Source organism: Ranitomeya variabilis, chromosome 3, assembly GCF_051348905.1.
Source record: "Ranitomeya variabilis isolate aRanVar5 chromosome 3, aRanVar5.hap1, whole genome shotgun sequence".
NCBI lineage: Eukaryota > Metazoa > Chordata > Amphibia > Anura > Dendrobatidae > Ranitomeya > Ranitomeya variabilis.
Genome location: NC_135234.1, coordinates 543,717,885 through 543,726,763, shown reverse-complemented (window position 1 = coordinate 543,726,763; position 8,879 = coordinate 543,717,885).

Genomic DNA, 8,879 nt, shown 5'->3' with positions numbered 1-8,879 from the left:
GTCGTGGCAAAACGGCCACGACCAATCAGTGACGGGCACAGTCCGGTGGCAAAATGGCCGCTCCTTCCTCCCCGCAGTCAGTGCCCACTCCATAATCCCCTCCAGTCTGCGCTCACACAGGGTTAATGGCAGCGGTAATGGACCGCGTTATGCCGCGGTGTAATGCACTCCGTTACCGCTGCTATTAACCCTGTGTGACCAACTTTTAACTATTGATGCTGCCTATGCGGCATCAATAGTTAAAAGATCTAATGTTAAAAATAATTTAAAAAATAAAAAATCGTTATATACTCACCGTCCGTCGGCCCCCGGATCAGGAACAGTGTTATGGTCTGGTGATTAAGGAGCGACATGCGACTAGCTCTGGGCAGATGGTAACTATACCGACCGCAGTTCCTGATCTTAACACAGACACTAGCAGTAGCCATGGGATGTTCCTGTCACTCCCTGGACACCTCGTCACAGCCGGAGATCTAGCTACCCCTAAAGGTAGAAACAGGAAAGCTATCTTGCCTCAGAGAAAATCCCCAAAGGATAGGACAGCCCCCCACAAATAATGACTGTGAGAGGAGAAGGAAATGACATACATAGTATGAAACAAGATTTAGCAAAGGAGGCCACTACTAGCTAGAAAGAATTAGTACAGGACAGAACACTGTGCGGTCAGTAATAAAAACTAGAAAAAGTCCACCGCAGAGAAATGCAAAAATCTCCACACCTGACTAAAGGTGTGGAGGGCAAACTCTGCTGCCCAGAGCTTCCAGCTTAGCTGACTAGATACATACTGATAAGCTGGACAAATGAGCAAAACATAGAAAGTGCTAAACAACAAAGTCCACAACAAGTGAACTGCAAAAAGACAAGCAAGGACTTAGCTTTGCTGAAATGGTCAGAGTGACAGGGAAATCCTCAGAGAGCCATGACTCCAAGCTCAACAATTGACAACTGGCATTGAATTAGGGAAAAGGCCAGACTAATATAGCAGAGCCAGAAAGACGATCAGTGAAAACAGCTGCTGATGCTAAATCCAAGAAGCAGCCATACCACTCAAAACCACAGGAGGGAGCCCAAGAGCAGAACTCACAAAAATGCTACTTATAACCACCGGAGGGAGCCCAAGAGCGGAATTCACAACAGAACAGGCCTTCCCCGCTCCTCACGACGCACCGGTGACTGCTCCATGCATTGCGGTCTCGCGAGATGATGACGTAGTGGTCTAGCGAGACCGCTACATCATCATCTTGCGAGACCGCAATGCACTCTTGGGACCGGAGCGCACGAGGAGCATCGGTAAACGCCTCGCTTGGATCCGGGGCCAACAGAAGGTGAGTATATAACAATTTTTTATTTTAATTCTTTTTTTAACAGGGATATGATGCCCACATTGTTATATACTGTGTGGGCTGTGCAATATACTACATGGGCTGTGCAATATAATACGTGGGCTGTGCAATATAATACGTGGGCTGTGCAATATACTACGTGGGCTGTGCAATATAAAACGTGGGCTGTGCAATATACTACATGGGCTGTGCAATATAATAGGTGGGCTGTGCAATATAATACGTGGGCTGTGCAATATAATACGTGGGCTGTGCAATATAATACATGGACTGTGCAATGTAATACGTGGGCTGTGCAATATACTATGTGGGCTGTGCAATATACTACATGGGCTGTGCAATGTACTGCGTGGGCTGTGCAATCTACTGCGTGGGCTGTGCTATATACTGTGTGGGCTGTGCAATATAATACGTGGGCTGTGCTATATAATACGTGGGCTGCTATATACTACATGGGCTGTGCAATATAATACGTGGGCTGTGCAATATAATACGTGGGCTGTGCAATATAATACATGGGCTGTGCAATATAATACGTTGCCTGCTATATACTACATGGGCTGTGCAATACACTATGTGGGCTGTGCAATATACTAAGTGGGCTCTGCAAAATAATACGTGGGCTGTGCAATATAATATGTGGGCTGTGCAATATAATACGTGGGCTGTGCAAAATAATACGTGGGCTGTGCAATATAATACGTGGGCTGCAATATACTTTGTGGGCTGTGCAATATACTACGTGGGCTGTGCAATGTACTGCGTGGGCTGTGCAATATACATGGGCTGTGCAATATAATACGTGGGCTGTGCAAAATAATACGTGGGCTGTGCAATATAATACGTGGGCTGCTATATACTATGTGGGCTGTGCAATATACTACGTGGGCTGTACAATGTACTGTGTGGGCTGTGCTATATACTACGTGGGCTGTGCAATATACTACATGGGCTGTGCAATATACTACGTGGGCTGTGCAATATAATACGTGGGCTGCTATATACTACGTGGGCTATGCAATATATTACGTGGGCTGTGCAATGTACTACGTGGGCTGTGCAATATACTATGTGGGCTGTGCAATATACTACATGGGCTGTGCTATACACTATGTGGCCTGTGCTATACACTACGTGGCCTGTGTTATACACTACGTGGGCTGTGTTATACACTACGTGGGCTGTGTTATACACTACGTGGGCTGTGTTATACACTACATGGACTGTGTTATACACTACATGGGCTGTGTTATGTACTGCATGCATGGGCTGTCATATACTATGTGAGCTGTGTTATATGCTATGTGGGCTGTTATAAACTACGTGGCTGTGTTATATGCTATGTGGGCTGTTATACACTCCGTGGGCTGTGCTATATACTACGTGGCTGTGCTATATACTCCGTGGGCTATGCTATATACTCCGCGGGCTGTGCTATATACTGCGTGGCTGTGCTAAATACTACATGGCTGTGCAATATACTACGTGGGCTGTTATATACTACATGGCCGGCCACGAACAATTAGCGACAGGCGCAGTCTGGCTGCGAATTGGCGCGGGATTTGAACCACGCTTCGCTAATTGGTCGCGGCCAGCCGAATCCTGTGTATTCAATGTATTATTCTAAAATCTTCATAAATAAACTACATACATATTCTAGAATACCCTATGCATTAGAATCGGGCTACCATCTAGTAAATATATAATTGTGAACTAGTTAGACTCATATTAAATCTAAAGATGTTTAAACATGCGTTCATCTATTTCAAGAGGATATAACTCTTCTGTTTCATCTGAACCATCCCTTCTGACTTTCAGTGCTGTTGTGATTACTTGATCAAAAGATGGGCTGAATTATCCTTATCTTTATAACTATGTGACAGGAGCTGCGTAATCATCATCAATAAGTGTGATGGTAGTTATTTTGTGTCACCTTGATTAACTACACTTCCATTACACATTCACAATACAGTACAGCCTAAATTATTTCAAATGTTTCAACTTAGCGTTAAAAGATGTCACCCTTTTGTGGACAAAATAATATCAAGTAAATTATAATGTAATACATAGGTATGCTTTAACTTTTTTTATTTGATCAGTTTAGCTAATATAGATTTCAATAGAAAACATATGGAGACAATAAGGACCTCTTGATGCAATATAAATCGCTAATATGAAGCACAAAATACTTGACCAAGTAGAAGTAGAAGTAGTATTTTTCCCTCTGTGTCTGTATATGAGAAAGGAGTGGGGGAAATGCAGTATATGATAGTCTTTCTGTCAAGGCTGCCTGTGCTATCCATGCTGTGAAAGGGGTGAGGAAGTAGCTGGGGAAGACTGCTCTTTGGTTCAAAGCTGAAAGCAAAATAGTTAAATATTATCTGTATTTCTGTTAAAATATTCAGATGAAAATTTTCAGATCCTACAAATTTAAGGTGTTATCTGGTCATAGCAAAAAAAAATATAATCAATAACAGATCAGCCACACTGATCAGCTATTACAAGCTCCTGCAGCTGCTAGATGTAAACATATGGAGCCCAACTGCACATCTCCATACAATGTGTAGTGGCTGCTGCTGAGTGCTGCAGAACAACTCCTTTTCCTTTCATTAGGACTGCAACTTGCTGATATTGATGACATATACTAAGGATAGTTCATCAATACATTATGGTCTGCGAACCCTATTAATGCAATTTCTATCTATTCTTTGGGTTTCTTTTGTATTCTTATAATAATATTTTTAAAACACTGTTTTTTTTTAATTATGTATATATTTAAAAATAGCTTTAAATGTAATCCTAAACTAAATTTTTTTTTAAATATCTTAAATCATGTAGTATATTAAAAATCTTTTAGTCACCAATCATAGCAGCTTTTTTTTCTTATTGTATTTCAACTTTTGAATATAAAGTATATCGAACATTTATTCTAATAAATATAAAACATTTAGTTCTGGTGCTGTGCTGCCTTGGGTGCAGAATTGCATGTGCAGCAGAATATTCGGAACAGCTGCTTGAATGAGGCCACACACTGAGAAGCTTGCTTCTTAGACACCAAGAGTGGGAGATCTGCCTCTTTAAGCAGCTGCTAAGGTGTTTCTGAAGAGAACCAAGGACAGCACAGGAGACCCAGATGCTAAGCAGCAGAGGTGTCAAACTGCATTCCTCGAGGGCCGCCAACAGGTCATGTTTTCAGGATTTCCTTAGCATTCCACAAGGTGCTGGAATCATTCTGTGCAGGTGATTAAATTATCACCTGTGCAATACAAGGAAATCCTGAAAACTTGACCTGTTGGCGGCCCTCGAGGAATGCAGTTTGACACCTCTGCTAAGCAGCATTATATCACTGTGTGTGGTGGTATATACAAACCCCTGATGTTGGCGAATGTCTGGAACTTGAACAAGGCATTGTATGGACTGCTAGGGGATGCAAGAATGATAAGACTATTGTGGTCTGGAGTCTGATTTTTTTTGTTTGGTCTGGGGTCTTATTTATTAAGGAGATTTTTGCCTGTGATATCAGGTGTTTTGATCCTTGCCATGGAACATTTTCAATAATTTTTTTCCTGATGTGTATCTTTAGTCTTAATTTCTCCCTACCATTTATGTATTTATTGCATTTATCAATTAATAAAGTTTTTTTTTTCGTTTTATTGAAATATAATTGGCTGGCCCATTTTTTTAAAATTGTTTTCTTCACTGGGTTTCTCCTATTTTTTTTTGCTCTTTTCCCAATTGAACTCTCTTATACAGTTTTCTATATATTGTCAGTTTAGGGGTTATTGGTAGAGATTTTCATAGGTTGGTTGATTAAGGGCACAGGTCTGGGGTCATATTAAAAAATCTAGTCTCTGGTTTTATTAATTTAGAGACCTCATATTTTTAATTAAGAGATTTGATAAATTTTGATATTTTTCTGGTCTAGTCTAGGATCTGAAAAATGTAGAGGTCGTGTTTAGAAGGTGAGTGAATTTTGAGCTAAGAAACAATTTTTTGTTGGCTAGCATTCTATGTGGTGGGACACTTTTATGCTTTCCGTTTTGGCCACGTTGGCTACAAAGTGTCCTGCCGATTACAACTGCTATTATTCACTTACTTTAAATGTAAAGCATACTTATTCAGAGTTGAAATGTGATTTATATATGCACAAGAATAAAACAGAACGTTCAGGAGAGTATTATCTATTGAAATTACAGGGAAGATTACTGTTAAGCAACAAAGGGAGGGAGTTTGAAGAGAAAAGTTGATTGATCCACGGGACAGTCTCCTAGCAACTGTGCTTAGGATTCATATAGAAGGATGACTCAAGACTGCATAGATCCATATTCGCCTGCAGCCTACTAACATCCACAGTAACCAATCTGTACTTATGCTTCACATTTTATACCCAGACAAATGAAGTCTCCAAAAATGCAGCACGGTGGCTCATCCAATTGCTTTGCAGCGCTGGGGTCCTGGATTCAAACCCCACTAAGTACATCGTCTACAAGTAGTTTGTATGTTCTCCACATGTTTGCGTCGGTTTCCTCTGGGTTCTCTGATTTTCTCTGATTTTCTCCCACACTCCAAGGCATACTTGCAGATGCGGAATGTAGATTGTAATTGGGGACAGTGATGATATTGTCTGTAAAGCGCTGCAGTATATGGTAGTGATATAAAAGTGCAGCCGAGGGGTGAGCAGAAGGCCTGGTTCACCACCACTGGAGAAATATCTGTTGAAAAAAAGTGCAATATCATATATGTGTCGAAGCAAATTAAACATTGACAAATTCCCCGGACCAGATTGCATTCATCCACAGATGCTGTGGGAATTAAACTCTTAAATTGACAGACCACTGTATCTGATATTCTTAGACTCTCTTGTAACAGGGGTGGCACCACAGGATTAGAGGATGGCTCATGTGGTATACATATTTAAAGGAAATCTGTGACAACTTTTGACCCATCTAAACAATTATTATTGTATGCCTCATGTCAGATGACTTGTTGTTGAGAAATCATCTTTTATCACTTTATGTAAATGACCTCTTTCAGCCTATGGGGAAGATAATTCTGCCCCCAGAGCTTACTTTACATGAACGAAGAGTTACTAGTGTGATGTGTAATGGCTGCTCTCCTGATCTCACTGCAGAGCTGTGTATGGGTATAACTGACACATCTGCAGGTTCCTCTCAGCTTCAGCTTCCATCTCACAGGCAGACAGGGTTGTAATATTGTTGCAATGTAGGAGAGCTGCAAAAATTTGTTTGCAAGAAGACAAAATTCATTCCTCCTGTTTTGTGTTAGTTACATGTCTCACTGGTAAGTCCTCCTTCATATAAAATAAGCTCTGGGGGCAGAGTTATCTCCAGACACCATACACCCTGGAGGTGGTCATATGCATAAAGCGATAAGTTGATTTCTCAACAACAAGGCATCTGATATGAGACATACAGGTATCGGTCTCCTCAGCAGTCTATAACCTGTATGCCCATATTAATAGTTTAGATAGGTCAAATGAGGTGACAGATTCCTTTTAATTAGGGTAAGGAGGTGGATCCAGGCAACTACCATCCGGTAGGCCTGACCTCAGTAGTGTACAAAGTTTTTGAAGGCATCATCAGAGATGACCTGCAGAGATATATTGCAGAGAATAATATAATATATGACAACCAGCATGGATTCATGACAGATAGGTTGTGTCTCACCAACATGTTGGTTTTCTATGAGCTGGTAACTGCAAATCTGGGTATTGGTAATGCGTCTGATGAGATTTATCTGCATTCTGCAAAGGCATTTGATGCTGTTCAAACAGCCTTACACTGAAGCTACAGAAGCAAGAATGGGGGGAAACTACAGTATATGCACATGGGTAAGGAATTGGCTAAATGACAGGAAACAAAGAATTGGCATAAATGCTGCATTCTCTAAATGGGATCTAGTCAGCAGTGGTGCACCACAGGGACCTGTGCTAGGACTGATTCTTTTAACCTCTTTATTAATGTCTTTGTGGATGGGATTGAGAGTAACTGATTGTTTGACACCAAACTATGTAGGATATTAAAAACTGACCTTGACATTACAATATTGCAAAACGATCTGGATGAGATGTCTGAATGGGCAAACACTTGGCAAATGAGACTTAATGGAGATAAATGTTAAGTAATGCACCTGGGACGGAGTCATCCTATAGCTGCATATACATTAAATGGGAGTATACGTCTGACTGCAGAACATGGAAGGACTTGGGTATTCTGGTTACAAGTAAGCTGAGCAGCAGTACTCAATGTCAAGCAGCAGCTGCCAAAGCAAACAAGATTTTAGGGTGTATAAAAAGGTAAAATCCTGTGATCCCAACATATTGTTATACCCTAGATAAATCACTTGTAAGGCAACATCTAGAATAGGGAATCCAGTTTTTTTTTAAAAGGATATTCAGAAGTTAGAGTCAGTTCAAAGACGGGCAACTAGATTATTACAAGGGATGGAAGGTCTCTCGTATGGTGAGAGGTTGGAAAATTGGGCTTGTTTAGCTTAGAAAAAACACGCCTCAGAGGAGATCTCATTTACATGGATAAATACAAGTGTGATCAATATAAAGGACTGGCACATGACTTATTCCTTTCAAAGACCGTACTGAGGACCAGGGGGCACTCATTACAGGTGGCAGAAAGGCAATTCCGGGAGCTAAATAGGAAAGGGTTCTTTACAGTTAGAGCAGTCAGACTGTGGAATGCCTGACCACAAGAGGTAGTAATGGCCGACACTATAACAGCTTTTACAAAAGGGCTGGATGATTTCTTCAACACAAATAACTTTGTGGATTATAATTTGGTGACAAAAAATGTATAATTGATGGAGAAAGGTTGAACTTTGTGGACCTAGGTCTTTTTTCAAGCTATGTAACTATATGTAACTACAGTATGTATTTATTGTGTTATGTTATGTCTCTCTACAGTGTATACTTCAGATTATGGAGGAGCTCCTTTCTTTTCGTGCCTATAATACCTGCCTAAGTTGTGCTTTAATGCAGCGGCCAGTCTGAATATATTGAGTTGCCCTATGTAAAGTGGGGATTGGACAATCTAAACTTGTGAAAAGAGGAGGATTTTAGACTACTCTGTCTGTGCCTTGAATTAGGAGAGTTACAAAGCAGATAATTCTTACGGTACACTGCTTGCGTTTCTCCAACTTATAAAATGATTATATATCACTAGGCTATGCCATCACGTCAGGATCAATTGGATTCCATCTGGGACCCCCACTAATCAATCCTGAGAATAAAGGTGACACAACTAAATGAAAGCTGATTTTATCTAATTTTCAACAATAGCTCACCCTAGTGATATGTCAATGTTTGACAAGATGGAAATAGCCTTTAAAATGCATATATAGAGGCCAAATTTTTATTTGATGCGGTTTCTTTAGTAAATTACTGTATATTTTAGAAACTTATGGAATAATAAAGTAACATTAAACAAGATCATTCCTAGCACCAGTTTTCTGGATTGCATATACAATACATAGACTACATCTCAGACATGAAGAATAGGAAAT